Here is a 21,501-nt window from a genome sequence, read left to right as displayed (position 1 = left end):
TGTAGGTCCTTACTCCTAACTAGACAGAAAATAACTGATTTGCTGAGGCAGAGAGAGAGAGGATATACCCTCTGGGACTGCCCCTAGGGTGTGGCCAGAGCTTTTTAATTTCCTGTCTAGTCCTGCTCCTGTGGAGGTAACATAACCCGAAGGTGGTGTATCACCGAGGACTACGTCTGTCAATGAGCGCTAGAGAAATAAAATACAAGTTTGAAATAAAAACTCTGTTATAAAATGGATCAAATAGTTTTTGTTTTTTTTTTTCAAAAATTGACACCAAAACATATCCTGCTGAAATTACTGTATTTAATGGGGGGGGGGGGGGGGGGGGGGAATATGACCTAGTATGTGACTGAGGCCCCGTTCACATAGCAGCGACGCTACTTCCCGGGGCGACCTCCGAGGTCGCAGTGCGAGCAGCGCGCCGCGACCTCGGAGCGGCGGGCATGGACTTCATAACATTGAAGTCTAGGACGGTCGCTCCGGGTCGCCCCAAAGAAGCTCCGGACCCTTTTTCTAAGTCGGAGCGACTTGTGTCACTCCTATTAGAACGGGTCCGCAGCTTCTCTATGGAAGGCGACCTACGGCGACCTGTGAGGCGACCAGGTCGCCTCACAGGTCGCCCCAGTGTGAACGCGGACTAAAAGGTTGTCACACAGGGCAGACAATGAGGTTGATTAACTAAATCTGGGGAGTGCAAAATTTGGTGCAGCTGTGCATGATAACCAATCAAAATCAAATGCCTCGTACACACAATCAGATAATCGTACGAAAAAAAAAAATAGCTTTTGAATTGTTAGCACTATAATCTGATCGTTGGTACACAGCCAGCTTTCGACAGCAGATCACGACATTTCATCCAGCAAAATCCGAAGGGAGGAAAACTTTTGTCGTACGATAGCCTATCGAGCGACAATCGTTTAATCAGTACACTATGCGTCCGCTAAATAGGAATATACAAAGACCACGCATGATCGGAAACACTAAAATAACCCTGAAAAAGCCTGGCCACCATTGTTTTTGTTTTGCACTATCCGATACATAGCTACACGACCAGGAAGCTTTTCCAGAATCGTGCTAAAAAAAAAAAAAATCATACATTTGGTACGCATTGTTGAATTCGATACCAGTATCATGCAACACAAGTGTCATGCAGCAAAATGCAAACGATAAGTCGTCCGAATATCTAATCTTGTGTACGAGGCATAAAGCCCCGTACACACGGGCCGAATGTCGGGAGACATTGGCTGGTTGAAAATAAAAAAAAAAAAAACACAACAGGTGACATTTGGCCTGTGTGAATGCCAGCCAGCCATTCGGCCTGACTTCTGTTGGACGTGCATTCTGGAAAACCAATAGCCGACCGACTACCAATCAGCGCAGACCTTAGTGTTCTGGCGTGGGGGGCGCTCAGCAGGGAAGATTGCTGTACTAGCGTTGAATCATTAGTACAGCGGCTCCGACTGGAGCTGACAGTTTTTTTTCGTTCAACCTGCAGGGTTGAACAAAAAAAAAAAAAAAAAAAAAATCCTCATAGGGTGTACCAAGCTTAAAAAAAATCTGGAAGCTGATCGTTTTCTATGCAGAGCTGCACCAGATTTTGTGCTCTTCAGTTTCAGTAAATCAACCTCAATGACTGATCAAGGAAGATGCACTGATGATGGCGAGCCAAATTCCTGGTAAGGTCTGGGTTGGCAGGTAAACCGATGGTGGCTAGCCCAGCGATACCATGACATGATCGATGGCACAGCTCTCCTCTGTGACATGATTGGACGAGAGGGGAGGGATAGCTGTTAAGTAGTGCGGTGATTAGCCATCACTGTGATCACATGTTCTTGAACTACTAGGATCGCCTCATTTAACATTGCCTGTGATATAAACAAATGACAGCTTAATTGCTGGCATTCGAAGGGATGGGGCGATTTTTAAAAACCGCGCTCTAGAAGACTGAATACAGCAACCTGTTTTTTTTTTTAAACAATGGCGTGGTATTAAAGTGGGTAATCTTTATAAAAAGCAAACCAAATGTTTGAGCCTCAACCTCTGACACTGTCCAAAAAAATAAAAATAAAAAGATATGTGGAAAAGAAATCCATACAATAAACTATCTATAGGTATAAACTACACACAGCTATCAGAATTCAATATTTTCATAGTGAGCTTCTTTAAATGCCAACTTGGATCAAGAGTCACCCGTCTCAATGGCACCTCTTTTTTTTTTTTTTTTAAAAGGACAGTGAAAGTTATTGGCATAGAACACAAGGGGAGAACACACCATGTGCTGTGCAAAGTAAGGCAAAGGCCCATCAATAAATATGAACAATGCCTGCACCTTTATCATAGATTTTTCCCTTTGTACACAGTACTATTTTATATAAATAGCCCTCACTAGGATGGATACTAGGCTTTTACTTGCATCTAAAACTGGCTTTCCAGTACATTCTGCGTATTTGACATTATTAAAGAATGGGGAGAGACTATTGCTTATCGGAAAGAGAAGTGGATCAGCAGGAAGCTGTGCCTGCTCATGTAATTTGCAAATGTAGCTAGCCCCTATATACAATAACAAAATACATAAAAACAAAACCTTGGAAACATGACCAACCTTTGGGCCCAATTCATCAAGCAAGTAGTATGTTAAAGAGATAAAAAATAGTTTAGAGGTCACTTTAGAAGGTCTTGTGTTCAATCCTAGTTTTATTGAAGTTATCGTATACAAAACAAATCTTGCAAAAAAAAAAAAAAGGGTAGGTATCAAAACATATAGAAATAAAAAAATAAATAAATAGGAAAACAACCTATAACACGTTTCCAGGGTTGGATAATCTCCATCTTTCTTCAGGGCTCTGGTTTAAATAATGGGACTCCATGGTTGATATAGTAACCAGGAATCATAATTAAAAGAGAGAGAGTGGGGGGAGGGGAGAGAGAGAGAGAGAGAAGGGGGGAGAGAGTGGGGGGAGGGGAGAGAAAGAGAGAAGAGGGAGAGAGTGGGGGGAGGGGAGAGAAAGAGAGAAGAGGGAGAGAGTGGGGGGAGGGGAGAGAGAGAAGGGGGGAGAGAGTGGGAGAGAGAGAGAGAGAGAGAGAGAGAGAGAAGGGGGAGGGGGAGGGGAGAGAGTGGGGGAGGGAGAGAGAGAGAGAGAGAGAGAGAGAGAGAGAGAGAGAGAGAGAGAGAGAGAGAGAGAGAGAGAGTGGGGGAGGGGAGAGAGAGTGTGGGGGGAGAGAGAGAGTGGGGGGGGGAGAGAGAGTGGGGGGGGAGAGAGAGAGAGAGTGGGGGGGGAGAGAGAGAGTGGAGGGAGAGAGAGAGAGAGAGAGAGTGGGGGGGGGGAGAGAGAGAGTGGGGGGGGGAGAGAGAGTGGAGGGAGAGAGAGAGAGAGAGAGAGAGAGAGAGAGTGGGGGGAGAGAGAGAGAGAGAGAGAGAGTGGGGGGAGAGAGAGAGTGGGGGGGAGAGAGAGAGAGAGTGGGGGGAGAGAGAGAGAGAGAGAGAAAGAGGGAGGGAGAGAGCGGGGAAGAGAGAGCGGGGGAGAGGAGAGAGAGCGGGGGGAGAGAGAGAGAGGAGAGAGAGGGGGGGGGGAGAGAGAGGGGGAGGGGGGAGAGAGCTTGGGAGAGAGAGAGAGCGAGAGAGAGCGAGAGAGAGCGAGAGAGAGAGAGAGAGAGCGCGAGAGGGGGGAGAGAGAGAGCGAGAGGGGGGAGAGAGAGAGCGAGAGGGGGGAAAGAGAGAGCGAGAGGGGGGAGAGAGAGAGCAAGAGGGGGGAGAGAGCGAGAGGGGGGAGAGAGCGAGAGAGCGAGAGAGCGAGAGAGCGAGAGAGCGAGAGAGCGAGAGAGCGAGAGAGATCGAGAGAGAGCGAGAGAGAGCGAGAGAGAGCGAGAGAGAGCGAGAGAGAGCGAGAGAGAGCGAGAGAGAGCGAGAGAGAGCGAGAGGGGGGAGAGAGAGAGCGAGAGGGGGAGAGAGAGAGCGAGAGGGGGGAGAGAGAGAGCGAGAGGGGGGAAGAGAGAGAGCGATAGAGAGAGGGGGGGGGAAGAGAGAGAGAAATTAAAATTGAATGGGAGCCTACAGTATCCATTGATATAAATTATGGAAAGGTCTGCATTTCCTTTACATGCCGCAGATGTTTCTCACTGGCTAGATCACTAATTCCCGACAGAAGAAAAGAGCAGTGTCACCCTCCGCCTCGTCTCTATTACACGTCATTTACAGCTTTATAAAAGACGCCAGACAGGTTTCTCCACATCTCTGTTAGTAAAGGACAGGCCAGATACCTTTCTACATTCTAAGTGATTAGTCATCACACAGCGTGCAATAAAGACTGTCAGTGAGGCCTGAAGGTGCAGCGTTAGAAAACAGAGCAGGTATCTACGTAACAAACAATGCACCTACTCTGACATATTCGTGGCAAACAGAGACGGCGGCCCACATCAATGACCTCCGACTTTAAAATATTAGTTGCCTGGCTCTCTCGCCAGATCAGACTTCAATCCAGATTTCTATAATTGGCAAAAAAAAAAAAAACTTTTGGCTTCAGATGCACTTTAACTAAATACAGAAAGCCTACAATGCACTGGACTAATATGACAGCCAGGAGATGAGCAGCTTCAGCAGGGAGCAGTGAAAGCCTAGGACTTATCTCAGCACAGGATTGGTTTACATTCACCGGAGAATAAGACAAAAAACTGAATTTTCCAGAAAGCCATTGTAATAAAAAAAATAAAAACACAAAAGAAAAAAAAAAGAAGATATTTATGAAGACAAATGCAGATAATAAATGTGAAGGAACTTTGTGTTGACAGAGTTGTGTTTCCTCAGAACTCCTAAAGCCCCATACACACACGCAGATCGTCGTCATACAAATGTTCGTCTTTTCTCCCCGGGATGTCGGTGTCTGTTGAAAAGTGCAAAGACAGCACAAGGACAGCACAAGACTTTTGTCTGCAGACTTCAGCTGACTGCAGAAGTGATGTCATGTAATGGTTAACTTTCCCTGTGTTTTTTATTTTCTGAGCATGCCCAGTCTTGCAAATCTGCGGTCTGTCGGCTGATTTCTGTACTGACAGGCAAACAATTGTCCGTTCTGGTGTCTGCAGACAAAAATTTTCATGTTTGCAAGAAAGACTCTTGTCCGCAGATTGTGTGCAGACATCTGTCGGAGGCACCATACTAACACGCATACAATCGGCAGATCTTTCGTCCGCAGACGTTTGTATGAAGACGATCTGCGTGTGTGTACGGGGCTTTAGCCTGACACCAGAAGACACAAATATAAAATGATGACCACCATATTTTTACACTTATTTTCATAAATGGATTCCAACCCTGCTCTGTTATTACCGCCTGCTGACCCACTGCAGTATCGGCTCATAATAGGCACTGGAACGTACCGGTACGTCACGGCTTTCTTCTGGGTTCAGGACATGCCTGCCAACTCTGTTGAGATTGAACACATCGGGACTTACTCAGCACGTCCCAGTCAATGAGACCTGCTGATTGGCTGTGTCCAATCACAGCCCAGAACCCTGTGTTGCCAATCAACACAGGGCTCTGTACAGAGGGAACAATCTTTCCATTTCCTTATCCCTGTAAAATCGGGATAAGAAACCGAGATCTTTAGTAAAAATCAGCACACATTCTTAGGCACACATTTAACCCCTTGATTACCCGAGATGTTAACCCCTTCCCAGCCAGTGTCATTAGTACAGTGACAGTGCATATTATTAGAACTAACCACTGTATTAGTGTCACTGGTGATGTCAGTGTCAGTTACCCAGTTCCCAGGTGTCAGTTAGGGTCAGATTGAACGCCATACATTTCCACTATTAATCACTGATTACCGCCATTACTCATATAAGAAAAATTTTAATGAAAAAATAAAATAAAAAATTCCAGTATATACGCCATCATTTATAGACGTTAGAACTTTCGCCAAAAAAAATCAATATACCTTATTGAGTTTTTTTTTTATTTTACCAAAGACATAGAAAACATTTTGGCCTAAATTTATGAGGAATTTTTTTTTTTTTAATCGGATAGGTTTTATAACAGAAAAAAAAAAAATGTATATGTGTGTATATATATATTTGTTAAATTTGCAGTTTTTTTTTTTGTTTATACAATAAAAAATTGAAAATCCAGTGGTGATCAAATACCACCAAAAGAAAGCTCTACTTGTGTAAAAAAAATATATATAACATACATTTCATGCAGGCATAGTGCTGCATGACCGAGCAATTTCCAGGTAAAGTACCAAGAAATGGCCTGGTCATAAAGAGGGTAAAACCTTCTGGCGCTGAAGTGGTTAAACAATATTCAGATAATTGATAATCTGAGCTCTGCAAGCGGCACACAGCAACACTCCAAATATGCTAGATTTTTTCAGCAGAAATAATGCCTCTGATATTTTGTCTGTATGCATGCATAAATGCATATTGCATTCAGCGTAAATGCATTTTACTGGCCAGAACATTCATTCATTCATTCTGGCCACTGAAATAATTTACACACTTATGCGCAATTATGACACATTTACGCATGCAAAGGATGCTGATAACCTGTGCTCCGAACGCAGGTTTGGGGCCCTTTTTATTCTATGCTCCAGCAGCGGCATTCCTTACTCCCATATAAATTCTTAGAGGGATTTCCCCAGAAAGGAAACAGAATAAAATCAGCAACAGGGACAAAGTCAGAAAATAAGAAAATAAAAGCTATTCTACTTAAAAATGATTTTGGTCTGTGTTGCTGTTGAAGAGAGTTCCCTTCACTTTCTGTCTGGGGAAATCGTTGTCACCAGTACAGGAAAGCCGGGTAGATACAGGGCAGATGTCGGCAGATATTTGCCCGTTCAAAAAAAAACAAAAAAACGTTCGACATTTGGCCCGTGTGTCCAGCATGCTGGAAACCAGCAGCCGACCAACTGCCGATCAGTGCTCACAGCCAATGGCAGAGAGCGCTGATCAGTGTTCTGGCAGGGGATGTCAGAACACAATAGCTCAGCGGGGGAGATCGCTACACTAACGTTGCATAGCGAGTACAGCGGCTCCAACCAGAGCTGACGTTTTTTTTTTTCATTCAACCCGATTGTAAAAAAACCTTATGCAGGCTGAAATGAGGGGAAAGCTGTGGATAGCTTTATAACCAGATAGGGAAATGAAATCTTTCCTCACAATTGTTAAAGCTCCATTCCAGACCAAGCTGGTGTGGCTTTAAAGTTGCTTTACTTCAAAGCCGACTATCAGTGCAACTTTCATTTAGATATCAATGCAAGTCGCACTGAAAAAAAAAAAAAAAAAAAAAAAAAAAAAAAATCGCACAGAAATCATGCAGGAACCTATTTCTGAGTCGCAGCTATTTGAACGGTTCCATTGCCTCAAATAGGGGGCGACATCTCATGTGACTTTGATTATGCATAGCTTGATTTCCCCATCACAGTAAGGCCCCTTTCACACTTATGCGACACAATTTTACTGCGATTTTGCCGCGATTTTGAAAGCAATGGCAAGGCTATATGCCTCAAAACGCATTAAAATTGTGGCAAAGTAGTGCAGGAACTACTTTGAAGTCGGTACGACTTCAAAACGCACTGATATGAATGGGGCTCATTGAAAATAATGGAAAACGACTTGTCATGCGATTTTGCGGTCCAAAATCGCGGCATAAGTGGCACTAGTGTGAATGGGGCCTAAGTGTTGATGGGGGAATCCATCCCGCAGTGCTTTTGTCTTCTGACAGCAGAGGGGCACAGGGTGCCACCCCCACAAACAGAACACAATGACCACTGACAGTGGCTATAGCCACCAGCAATTATCGCATGAAAAAAAGTCAATAGGCTGGTTGGACTAAAGTCGACCGAAGGATCGACTTCAAGCGGTTGTAAAGTCAGAAGTTTTTTTTTTTTTATCTTAATGCATTCAGATAAAAGGCCTTCTTTGTGAAGCAGCCCCCCTAATACTTACCTGCGGTCCCTCTCTGTCCAGTGATGTCCACGAGCATCTCACCCGACCAAAATTCTCTTTCTGGATTGGCTGAGACACAGCAGCGGCGCCATTGGCTCTCACTGCTGTCAAAGTCAGCTAGCCAATCAGGGGAGAAAGAGGGCTGGGTCAGGTTGGGGCTCTGTGTCTGAATGGACTCAGCCCGGAAACCCCCATAGCAAGCTGCTTGCTGTGGGGGCACTGAACAGGAGGGAGGGGCCAGGATCACAGAAGGGGGGGGGCCCAAGAAGAGGAGAATCCGGGCTGCTCTGTGCAAATCCACTGCAACAGAGCAGGTAAGTAAAACATGTTCGTTATTTTTATAGGAAAAACAAGACTTTACACTTTCAGTACAACCAGCTACCCATAGACAGATCAAATCTCAGACAGTTCCTGCTGAACCAGGCAAGATTTTCCAAGTTATCAAATAGAGAAGGGCGGGTGGGCAGTGAAATGATTTCCTCAATGTGGGTATTAACTAAAATAAATAAAGAAATAAAACCCCTTTTGGCTGGACATGCACTTGAATCTGTCAGTCATAACACAAGATGGTGATGCTGTAGTGCGGACTGACACATGGCAATGATCACTTTTACCTAATAATTACTTCCCACCCGCAGCAGTTGGAATTGGCAGCTGCAGGCTGGGTGACCTACCTGTATGTGGCGGCCTTTATTCTGCGCTCCCCCCTGCTGTGATTGGACACAGTTCACAGACACACAAGTTTGACGTTTGATTTCAGCCCTTAATTTTGACTGAAGTTAGTTGATCAGCCATAGCCAATCACATACAGAGTTCTAGGTTTACAAAAACAGAACTGTGTACTTTTAAGAACGATCTTGCTGTTTCTTCTCCCTGATAAGCAGGGAGGAAAAACAGCCACATCAGAAAGTAAAAGCAGCACATATTACACACTGTTAGGCACACAGTTAACCCCTTTATTACGCTGAGATGTTAACCCCTACCGAGCCAGGGTCATTAGTAGGGATTAACCAATATCGTTTTTTTTTATTGCAGATACCGATATTTTGGTCATTGCATATCGGTATAGGCCGAGATTTTCCTACATTAAAATATATATATATATATATATTTTTTTTTTTTTTACAGGTAATCTTGTGGAGGGATCTAAAAGACCCCAAACCCCTCCTCTGCACTTAAAAGCATTCAAAATGCCAAGTTTGGCTGTTTTGAATTTGGCGTTGAGTACCTGGAAGTGATTTCATGACATCACTTCCGGGTTTTTACATGGAGACCCGGTCAGACCCGAATGCTGCTTTGATCGGGTCTTCTCTTTGGCGGCCGTGCAGGATGGTTGCCCGGGTCTCCCGGTGGGACGGGAGACCCGGGCGAGCCGAGGAAGGCAGCGGGAGGGGGCGTCCCCTCCCGCTCCTTGTAATGACAGCCGAGTGGCTTCTCAGCCACATCGGTTGTCATTACAAGACAGCGGACTGTTGGCTATGGACTCCGGTACCGGGGTGATACCTCTAGCTGCAGGCATCACTCCGGTACAAGCACTTTCCCGAAATACTGGCAATATCGGTAACCTCAGGGGCCGATTCCCATATAAGTGCAGATCGGCCCTCGATATATCAGCTTTGCCAATAATCGGACGATCTCTAGTCATTAGTACAGAATTATCACGGATTACTGTATTAGTGTCACTAGCGAAGTCAGTGTCAGTTGGTGTCCCTCACAGCCAGTGTCTGATTGCTCTCCACACTATCACAGTCCCACTATAAGTCGCTGATCTCCACTATTACAGTATAGCGTCTATAGCTGTGTATATTCCAGTATATATCCCATAGTTTGCAGATGCTGTAACTGTCACACAGACCAATTAATATAGACTTTTTTCATCAAAACTTGTAGCAGTTTTCTTTACCTAAATGTATGAAGAAATTAGATTTAAACCTGTTTTATAACAAAAGTAGAAAAAGTTTTTTTTGCCTTTTCAAAATTTTCTTTCTTTTTTCGTTTAGATCACAAAAAAAAAAAAAAAAAAAAAAAAAAACAAGTGCTGATCTAATACCACCAAAAGAAAGCTCAATTTGTGTGAAAAAAAAAAAAATATATATAAAAATTTAATTTGCGTACAGCGTTGAATGACCACGCAACTGCAAAGTTAAAGGAACGCAGTGCCTAATAGCAAAAAACACCCTGGTCATGAACGGAGTAAAACCTTCTGGAGGTCAGATTATTGGTCATTATTTCGTTATTGAGTGGTTAGCAATGAAGGATTCTGAAGGCTTTTATCTATTTTTTTCCTTGTTTAAATAAATCAGCCAATCAGATGCATACAGGTAGCCGCATAGTGATGACTGACTCAGCAAAAAAAAAAAAACCACGTCACTTGGTGTAATTGTTACATTGCTGTTTATCCAGACACCATGCTGCAGGTGACACTATCTTCTAGTTACCAAAATTGGATCCCTACAAAGAATTATATTGTAACTTTAACCAAAACTTCTTTTCTTTTTCCAAACTGTATTTTTCAAACTGTATTTTTCGTTCACAATATCGATATCGCTCTTGATGGCTGGGCATTAACGAGTAGAATATCGGCCGATCGCTCGCTGAACGGAAATTTTTGGTCGATTTTCTTATCATGTATTAGAGAGATTTCCCCAACAACATCCTGTCCAAGCAAGACAGAATATAAGGAGAACTCTCCCTAACGGGTCACAGACCACAATAAAAATCTATAAGTAAAAATTTCACATCCCCTATAGTGAATCGATCCCTCGGCTGACCGGGTGCAGACACCAAGCAGGGGCTCATCCTCACCACAAACGGTCAATGCATCCAGAAAATCAGCCAGCTGCACACCAGAACGTCCATCGCCGGCCAAACTTTATTATTCCAGGACAATCTTCATGAAGCCCCGCCTGGAAAGGAATAAACAGGAGGAGATCCCTGGTGGGGCTTCCTGAAAATGTCCTGGAATAATAAAGTTTGACATTACAGTGTGCTGCCGGCTGGTTTTCTTTAGCAATAAAAACCTGACAGAGATCATCGTTAATAATAGATCTTAAACTCAAAATAAATAAAAAAGGTTCCGTCTGTAGTTCTTAGAGCAGGTTCACACTGGGGCGACTTGTCAGGCGACCTGGTCGCCTGAAAAGTCGCCGTGGGTCGCCTGCCATAGATTAGCACAGGATCCGTTCTAATAGGAGCGACACAAGTCACTCCGACTTAGAAAAAGGGTCCTGAGCTACTTTGGGGCGACCTGGAGTGACCAATGATATGAAGTCCATGCATGTCGCTCCGAGGTCGCGGTGCGCGCTGTGCACGGCGACTTCACAGGTCGCCCCGGCAAGTCGGGTGGCCCCTATGTGAACCGGCTCTTACATCTATACACACTGTTTGTTTACCAGATGTAGTGTAAATATACACACTAACCACCCATAACATTATGACCTCCCACCATAACCCCTAGGGGCATGGACTCCTCTAGACCTCCGAAGGTATGCTGTGCTATCTGGACCCAAGCTGTCAGTAGCAGATCCTTTAAGTCCTGTAAGTTGCAAGGTGGGGCTTCCATGGATTGTACTCGTTTTTCCAGCACATCCCACAGATGCTGGATTGGACTGAGATCTGGAGGCCAAGTCAACACCCCAAACTCATTGTGTTCTAAAACCATTCTTGAATTCATCAGACCAGGCCAAGTTCTTCTATTGCTCCATAGTCCAGTTCCATAGGCGTGCGCACAGGGTGTGTCAGGTGTGCCTGTGCACACCCTAATAACCCCCTGTGGCACATATTCTCTCTGTTTGGACCCATGATATTTCACCAAAACCCCCTAATGGGGCTCCTAAATTGTAAAAAAAAAAAATGATATAAAAAAAATAAAATTGTTAAAAAATAAAATAATTAAAATAAAAACTATTGACACCGTCCATTGCTATACTGACACTGTCAGTATATGTACACGCATATGTATTTGAGCTTTGGGGTGCACACCTATGTCCAGTTCTGATTCTCACAGGCCCATTGTAGGCACATTGGGCTGTAAACACAGGTCAGTATGGGCATTCTGACTGGTCTACAGCTACATAGCCACATACACAACAAACCACAATGCACTCTGTGTTCTGACATCTTTCTTTCAGAACCAGCATCAACTTTTCCAGCAATTTGAGCTCCAGTAGCTCTTCTACTGGATTGGACTACACAAGTCAACCTTCACTCGCCATGGGCGCCAATGAGCCTTGGCCGTCCATAACCCTGTCACCGGCTTCCCTTCCTTGGATCACTTTTGGTCGGTCCTGACCACTGCAGACCAGGAACATCCCACGAGAGCTGCAGTCTTGGAGATGCTCTGACCCAGTCATCTAGACCAGGGATTCCCAAACTACGGCCCTGCAGTTGTTCAGGAACTACAATTCCCATCATGCCTAGTCATGTCTGTGAATGTCAGAGTTTTACAATGCCTCATGGGAGGTGTAGTTCTGCAACAGCTGCAGGGCCGTAGTTTGGGAATTCCTGATCTAGACATTACAATTTGGCCCTTGTCAAAGTCATCCAAATCCTTCCACTTGCCCAATTTTTTCTGCTTTCAACACATCAACTTCAGGGACAACATCGGGTACCAATTGTGTATTTCTTGGATGCACCACTACCCACTACCATGTGGGTAGTAGTGCATCCAAGAAATACACAATTGGTACCGGATTAGTCTGGCCCAGGGGTACTTCCTGGTGACTCCATTAAGAACACGAGGATTACGTTTCTGCTTGATATTGAACAGTGGTCTTTGTACACATTTGTCCTTTTGTGTCCTTTGTCCTTTTGTGTCCTTTTTTTTGATACATTTACGTGTAATTAATAAATGTTTTTAATATAATAAATCTTTTTGTATTAATATTATACCACCAATATTGGTTCTAAACGGTACCTTAAAAGTCCCGACCCATGCCCCATATAATCCTAATTGTTTCTGAATTAATTGGGATGTGGTACCTTTAACTCATTATTATATTCATTCCTTAGTGAGCCTTCAATTTATTCAGGGACAACATGTTCACTTGCTGCCTAAAATATCCCACCTACTTTCAGATGCCATTGTACCAAGATAATGAATGATATTCTCTTCACCTCTCAGTCAGAGTTATGGCTGATCGAAGTACAAAGAGTGCATGAGCTAACATTACAAAGTAGCAGAATAAAATCACTTGAAATGTAAAACAAAGTATCAAGTTATAAGGATCCAAGAAGCTGAATCCCTCTGTGACAATAAAAGGTTACAAAAAACAGCGTCCTATACTTCCAGAGACTCAGCGAATTCAATGCAACTGAGTTCCCAGCTCCGCCCACCTCCTGAAGCCAATGAGAACAGGTTTGCAATTTTCTTCTATTCTCCGGTGATCAAGACAAATAAAATACCAATGTTTGATTTGGCCCTCTGGCTATCATCTCTAGCTAAACAACAAAAAAAAGTGGGCTCACCCTTTAACACAATAAAGACACTTCTGATACAGTTTGCTTGAATAAATAGAGACTGATGAAGACCAAAGAGACAAATAATTGTGAGTATACTCTGGGTGCTGCCATAGCCCTCTCCACCGATCACCCAATGCGCCCTGTTGTATCTATGGCTGACTCAGACATAGAACATATGGGTAATAAGACATCTCCTCTATTGTAGGAACCCAGAATAGGACAGGAAAGCCCAAAGTGCAATGAAAGGGAATAGGAAGAGGACTTTTACCTGCACAGGCTGAAGAGGTAGAGTCCAGGAGCAGGCTGACCGGCCAGCAGTGTGTGCTCTGCTCTCTGATAGCCGGGGCTCTGCCTGTTCAGGTGATTTGAATAGAATGTGGAAGTTCAGGTGTAGTCAGGCAGGCGGAGCAGGTAGTGTGAGCACCAACTGTTGCCAGCTCGGCATTTTAGCTCTATGGATTCTCTTAGCAACTAGACAAAAGGGGAGCCCCGTGCTGCGGCCAACTCAACAGAAGTGACACAATACAATGCGGCAAACGCTGGAATGTCATGAAATATGGGGACAGTGTGTTGCTGATCAATAGCAGTTATCTCCATTTCTATAAAGGTGTGGAGAAACATACAATTTACACACAATGTTATCAGCAGCTACTTCCCCTAATGGATCGGACATATTATGCAAACCCACTGTCCGCCATAAGCTTCATGCGCACTAGCGTTTTTTTTTAAGCGCTTAGAAGTGGTTATTGGCATTTTTTTCTGCTCCTAGAAGCTATAGTCCTATACTATGTGTCCATGCACACTACCTTAGGCTGTTAGCATTTTTGTGAGCTTCAGCGTCTAGGTGCAGAAAAAAAAAAATAGTTTTTGTGGAGTTTCTTGGAGTGTTTTTCCAACATAAACGCTCCTAAATGCTCCGAATAGCGTTTTTTTAAAGGAACTGCAAAAACGAAAAAAAAAAAAAAAAAGATGCTCTTAAACACTACTACAATAAGCTATTACCGGCATTTTTTTTAGCTTTTAAAAAAATAAAAAAACCCTAGTGTGCATGGAGCCTTAAGGCCCCGTACACACAGGGGCGATCCGACTTCGGGGGGGCGACCTCTGAGGTCGCGGTGCGAGCAGCGCGCCGCGACCTCGGATCGGCCGCCACAGACTTCATAACATTGAAGTCTATGGCGGTCGCCTCCGGGTCTCCCCAAAGAAGCTCCGGACCCTTTTTCTAAGTCGGAGCGACTTGTGTCGCTCCTATTAGAACGGGTCCGCAGCTTCCCTATGGAAGGCGACCTACGGCGACCTGTGAGGCGACCAGGTCGCCTCACAGGTCGCCTTAGTGTGAACAGGGACTAAGGCCCGTACACATGATAAGAAAATCTGTAGGGAAAACTCGTCCGACGAGCGATCTGTCGATGTTCGGATTGTTAGTATGGTGCTTTCGACAGCCGACTACGACTTTTTCGGCCGACAAAATCCTGATGTGCAAGCTATAAAATTTTTGTCGTCCCGTCAACACAACGTCCGATTTTCGTCTCATTAGTACAGATTTTGACGGAAAAAAATCTTAAGAGCAAAACTAGGCATGCTCAGAGAGGAAAGAACACATACAAAGCAATCCAACACATGACATCACTTCTGAAGTAGAATTCTGTCGTACGGGAAAATTCGTATGAAAATAACCTCTTCAATTTCCACATCAGACTAGCATGCCACAAAAAACGGACGACAGATCCGTTAGGCCCCTTTCACACAGTTCATCAGTTCCGTCACGTCAAAATGTATCCATTTTTCATCAATTTTTCATCCGTTTTTCATCCGTTTTCCATCTATTTTCCATCCATTTGTCATCCATTTGTCATCCATTTGTCATCTGTTTTTTTTACATCCACTACCAATGCAAAAACGGATGAAAAACGGACCGTTTGTCCGTTTACATCCATTTTTCGTCCAATCCGTTTTTCTTGACGGATGAAAAATAGGGCATTCATCTGTACCAAACAACGGACATTGATGGAAGCGGATAAAAACGGATGTTAACAGATGATCATCCCTTTTTACATAGAGATGCATTGATGTCTGTTTTTCATCCGTCAATGGATGGATGAAAAACGGACAAACGGACCGTATGTGTGAAAGGAGCCTTAAACTTGTCTGGGTTCTTGCTAATCATTTTAGTAGTCAAAGCCCTCACCAGTCTTTCTGAACGTAGACTTAGGCCCCTTTCACACAGGCGGACCGTTCAGATCCGCCTGTCCGTTTTTTTGGCGGATCTGAACGGTCCCCCCATGCATCTCTATGGGGCATCGGATGTCAGTGGAGACATGTCTGCTGACATCCGATCCAATCCGTCAAATCTGGACGGATGGAAACCCTATTTTCCATCCGTCCAGCGGATCGGATCCGATTTTCCCATAGAGATCTATGGGGCTGTGACAGCTGTGTCTCCGCACAGAACAGCTGTCATTCTCCTGCTCATCGGGGGATCGGCGGATCGATCCCCCACTGAGAAAAGCGGAGTCCGTTTGACGGACTTACTGTGTGAAAGGAGCCTTACTTTATTACTGACTTGTTCTCTTTGAGACTCGGTTCACACTTCAGCGATGTCAGACATCGCATGCGATTTGGAGCGCACTGCTCTGAAAATCACATGCGATGTCTGTGCGCTGCAAACTCAGCCATACAGATTGTATGACTGAATTCGCATCTAATTCAGCACAAACATGCACAGGACCCTTTTTTGCGTCCGCAGCAGAATCGGATGGCATGGCGGTTCACACCAATGCGATCCCTTTCATGTCCGAATGTCAGATTGTACTGTGATATGTGAACTGATCTGGGGGTGTTAACCTTGAATTGACACCCCCAGGGATTTGCATATGGCAGTGTGAACTCCCTGTCCTGGGGAATGCGATGCGGGAACCCGCAGTCGATTCGCAGTGTTCCCGAAATTGCATAAGTGTGAACCGGGACTAAAGCGGTGTTCCAGCTGTGAATGCTTATGTACAGTACGTAGAATTTTATTAATTTATTTTTAATAGTTTTCAAACAAATTTTTTAATTAAATTACATTTAAATTAAATTTTTAAAATATTTCAAACAAACTTCTTTCAAGTTGTCATTATGGGGTATGGTTTGTAGAATTTTGAGGAAAATAATGAATTTATTCCATTTTGGAATAACACAATGTGGGAAAAGTGAAGCGCTGTGAATACTTTCCGGATGCGTGGTATATCCACAAATCTGAACCAGCTCTAAGAAAACAAAAAAAGCCGCTTACAGGTATAAAGATTAGGCACCCAGAGATGCCTGTGCACAGCTGCAGCAGCTTTCAGTACCCCCTGATTGGGTTTTTATACTTTTTTTCTTTTTTAAACTAGTGGATTGTGGGTGCAATGACAGGATCCTGCAGACTCTTCCTTCATTTTCTGTCCATAGATCCAAGGTATGGACTTTCAGTTAGAGAGCTGGAGGAAGTATCAATGAACCTATAAGTGTGGTGGTGACCGCATTGAGAATTATAAATCGGTAGCAGACAGAACTTGCAGTTGATTCATTTAGATCTCCATGAATGAATATTGTGGCTGTGGAGAGTGGGGGTGGATTTAAAATCTGACAGCTGCTGTGGGGAAGAAGAACCCCTGCATGCTGTCAGGAAGGGGAGGGGAAAATCATTTTACACCCTAAACATGGGTGTAACGTTTACCATGGTCTTAAAGGTGGAGATATTGCTGGCCCCTCCCACACATTTCTACTGGATAGCCAGGCAGCCCATCATAGTGATCTGCCAATAAGATGAATGGATCAGATGAGAGTGGGCACGTCCTGACACTGCCTGGGAGTGTTGGGGGGTTTAGCTTGCCAAACCAAAATATGTAGATATTAAAGTGTTTGCTGTTAAATTGTATGAGATTTTCTCATCTTGGAAGCATGCTAGGAGTACCTTTTACAGGTATTTATTCTGTCTTCAGGAAATCACAGAAATACCCCCCTTCCAGCAATTCCTTTAATTCCCTGACACCCCCCATAAGCCCAACATCATCTCAACAAAGGCATCATTCAGGATCAGCATCAAGCCATCACATTCTTGATTGTAAATACATGTTGTCTCTCACAGATCAGCCCCCTGCTACTACATCCCACTGTGTGAGCTGAGACAGTTACTATGTATGGTCGGAGTGATCAGAGACTGGGGACTAGACCGAGGGAACCCTTCCATCAGCCTGCTGCAGCGCAACATCATTCTCCTGGATTCTACCTTTCAGGCAGATCCAGAAAGACAGTCAGTCACTCTGCTGGAGCCCATAGGCTAGTATTTTCTTCCCATAATATGTGCGGATGTATACAGCCGTTGTATCTTGTTCTATATTAGAAATATAGACAGATTAGCAAAGATACCAATAGGTCCAATAGCAAAGGAATATCAGCACAGCATGTCAAAGTACTACACCTTTAAATGAAGAAAAGGGATTTTACAAATGATGAATGACAGAATTCCTTTCTACAGTGCAAAGTAAAGAAGTGTAATGATTAATCAGACAAACAATAGTCATGGAGTGATTAGGAGACCGCACCATGCCACGTCATAGAAGTATTGACTGAGTGCACAGAGCCCAGGAAAAGAATGGGCACCCCGAGCACTGGGGCTTCCAGAAGGAGGAGAATGGATTGTGTGTAGCTGCAGAAACATTTGCAGTGCCAGGCTGAACAGTGCAATCTCTCCTCCCACAGTCAGTTCCCCTACAGTGCCATCTCCCCTCCCACAGTCTGTGCCCACACAGTGCCAGGCTAAACAGTGTAATCTCTCCTCCCACAGTCTGTGCCCACACAGTGCCAGGCGGAACAGTGAAATATCTCCTCCCACAGTCTGTGCCCATACAGTGCCAGGCTGAACAGTGCAATCTCTCCTCCCACAGTCTGTGCCCATACAGTGCCAGGCTGAACAGTGCAATCTCTCCTCCCACAGTCAGTTCCCCTACAGTGCCATCTCCCCTCGCACAGTCTGCGCCCACACAGTGCCAGGCTGAACAGTGCAATCTCTCCTCCCACAGTCTGTGCCCATACAGTGCAATCTCCCCTCCCACAGTCTGTGCCCATACAGTGCCAGGCTTAACAGTGCAATCTCTCCTCCCACAGTCTGTGCCCATACAGTGCAATCTCCCCTCCCACAGTCTGTGCCCACACAGTGCCAGGCTAAACAGTGTAATCTCTCCTCCCACAGTCTGTGCCCACACAGTGCCAGGCGGAACAGTGAAATATCTCCTCCCACAGTCTGTGCCCATACAGTGCCAGGCTGAACAGTGCAATCTCTCCTCCCACAGTCAGTTCCCCTACAGTGCCATCTCCCCTCGCACAGTCTGCGCCCACACAGTGCCAGGCTGAACAGTGCAATCTCTCCTCCCACAGTCTGTGCCCATACAGTGCAATCTCCCCTCCCACAGTCTGTGCCCATACAGTGCCAGGCTTAACAGTGCAATCTCTCCTCCCACAGTCTGTGCCCATACAGTGCAATCTCTCCTCCCACAGTCTGTGCCCAATGCCCATACAGTGCAATCTCTCCTCCCACAGTCTGTGCCCATACAGTGCCAGGCTGAACAGTGAAATCTCTCCTCCCACAGTCTGTGCCCAATTCCCATACAGTGCAATCTCTCCTCCCACAGTCTGTGCCCATACAGTGCAATATCTCCTCCCACAGTCTGTGCCCATACAGTGCCATGCTGAACAGTGCAATCTCCCCTCCCACAGTCTGTGCCCACACAGTGCCAGGCTGAACAAGGCAATCTCTCCTCCCAGTCTGTGCCCACACAGTGCCATGTCTGAACAGTGCAATCTCTTCTCCCACAATCTGTGCCCATACAGTGCCAGGCTGAACAGTGCAATCTGTGGGAGGAGAGCTGGCACTGTATGAGCACAGACTGTGGGAGGAGAGCTTGCACTGTTCAGCCTGGAACTGTATGAGCACAGACTGTAGGAGGAGAGATTGCACTGTATGAGCACAGACTGTGGGAGGAGAGATTGCACTGTTCAGCCTAGCACTGTTTGGCACTGTACGCCACCTTTTAGGTGGCGGTAACCAGTACAGTACCAGAAAGAGGGGCCTATTCAAACCTTTAAAAGAGGGACATTCCACCCATCGAGAGCCTAATTGAACCCACAGAAAACCCTCAGAGAGGGGTCTAATTCCATCCACAGAACTCCCAAAGGAATGGGTCTAATTCCGCTCACAGAAAGGGGCCTAATTCTACCCACAGAACACCCACAGGAAGGGGTACTATTCCACCCACAGAGAAGGGTCTAATTCCACCCACAGAAAGGGGTGCAATACTACCCTCAGAGAAGGGTCTAATTCCACCCACAGAAAGGGGTGCAATACTACCCTCAGAGAGGGGGTCTAATTCCACCCACAGAAAGGGGTGCAATACTACCCTCAGAGAGGGGGTCTAATTCCACCCACAGAAAGGGGTGCAATACTACCCTCAGAGAGGGGGGTCTAATTCCACCCACAGAAAGGGGTGCAATACTACCCTCAGAGAGGGGGGTCTAATTCCACCCACAGAAAGGGGTGCAATACTAACCTCAGAGAGGGGTCTAATTATACCCATAGAAAGGGGTGCAATACTACCCTAAGAGAGGGGTCTAATTCACACCCACAGAAAGGGGTGCAATACTACCCTCAGAGAGGGGTCTAATTCCACCCACAGACAGGGGTGCAATACTACCCTCAGAGAGGGGTCTAATTATACCCACAGAAAGTTGACACTATTCCACCAGCAGTGTACACACAAAAATGTGGCATTATACATCACAAGCATACAAGTTTTTTTTTTTTTTTTATTAAATCAAAATGGCATTATATGCAGTGCAAATTAAATGCAAACATTGGCTGAAATTTAACATCAAGAACTTTAAAAAACAAAAAACTCTCTTTAATGAATGTGTGGCATGATGTATTTAGTAAAGAAGCTTGGATTACCAAGCATCAGGAGACATATATTTGAGAAGGTAGTTCTGCCTTCAAATACAGATTACTGTAAAAATGTTAGATTAAAAAATAATTTTTTTGCAAAAGAAAAATAAGCATGTTAAAAAGTAAAATTATTATGAGGAAATGACCTTAAACAGCCCTAGCCACCGACACGTGCGATAAATTACCACATGAGAAATGCGGTAGTTACCGAACAATCTAAAAAATACCGCATTTGTTTTTTTTCTTAAAATCAAACATAGGTTTATTAATCTTGTACAATACAAACTTCAGAGCAAACAGTACCACCACGTCACATATACATAAACATGACCTTCAGAAACATAGGTCAAAAAAGGGGATACATCATGACCACCGACTTTCGATATACACAAAACAGTAAAAACCAATTTCCCCCTTTATATACATGTGGATTCATTGCCTTGACACCACAACCTCACCCAACTATTATCCGCTCCATGACAAGCTCCACCGGAGCCAAGCCCGGTGTATCCAGCCACGGAGCCCAGATTTTTTAAAATTTGTCCGAGCAACCTCTATGCTGGAATATGTATTTCTCCAATCGCAAGGTATCTCCCATTAGGGCCACTCATTCCTTAACTGTGGGAGGGGTGGCAGATATCCAGTGTTTCAAAATTAGCTTAAGTGCCTGAAAGAGTGCTCAATTGCTTGCTTAGCATATATCTCCACGAAACAGCCTACGGAGATTAATTGCAGTTGATTTCTGGGGCATAAAACCGGCTTGATCAGAATGTATAATAGAAGCTATGACAGTGTTCATCCGGAGCGCCAGAGCCTTTGCCAACATTTTTTGTCGCTCTGCCAAAGCGAGATGTGCTTATAGGACCCAGGGGGTCTTTCCCTGGTTTTAGTAATAGGACGATGTTTGCTCTGGTCATAGCGGGGGTAACCTAAGCATAGCTTTAGCCTCATTAAAGGCCGCCAACAAATGAGACAACGTCTCTTCCGCGCAAAGTTTACATACCTCATTGGTATACCATCCTCCCCCGATGCCTTTGAGTTGGGAAACAAGCAGGCAGCCACCTGTAATTCTTCCACCATTAGGGGAGCGTCTAAACGTTCCCCCGCAGAGGCAGGTAGAGTAGGTAGTGGAATGT

General features: G+C 44.8%; 1 protein-coding gene across 2 annotated transcripts in view; it reads right to left on the bottom strand.

The window, feature by feature from the left end:
* Nucleotides 1-21,501, bottom strand: part of OSBPL2 (oxysterol binding protein like 2) — a 255,219-nt gene that overhangs the window by 109,725 nt on the left and 123,993 nt on the right. The window contains exon 1 of one of the 2 annotated variants that reach the window (XM_082271623.1): nt 13,673-13,690. The exons of the other annotated variant lie outside the window; for it this stretch is intronic. The gene's annotated coding sequence lies outside the window, so the exon portion shown is untranslated. Of the gene's footprint in view, nt 1-13,672; nt 13,691-21,501 lie in introns of those variants that run through there. 2 annotated transcript variants of the gene reach the window in all.

The sequence above is a fragment of the Pelophylax lessonae genome, assembly GCF_965119305.1.
Source record: "Pelophylax lessonae genome assembly, chromosome: 11".
Classification (NCBI taxonomy): domain Eukaryota; kingdom Metazoa; phylum Chordata; class Amphibia; order Anura; family Ranidae; genus Pelophylax; species Pelophylax lessonae.
Note: the sequence above shows the minus strand (reverse complement) of the source record. Positions and strands in the feature narration are given on the sequence as shown.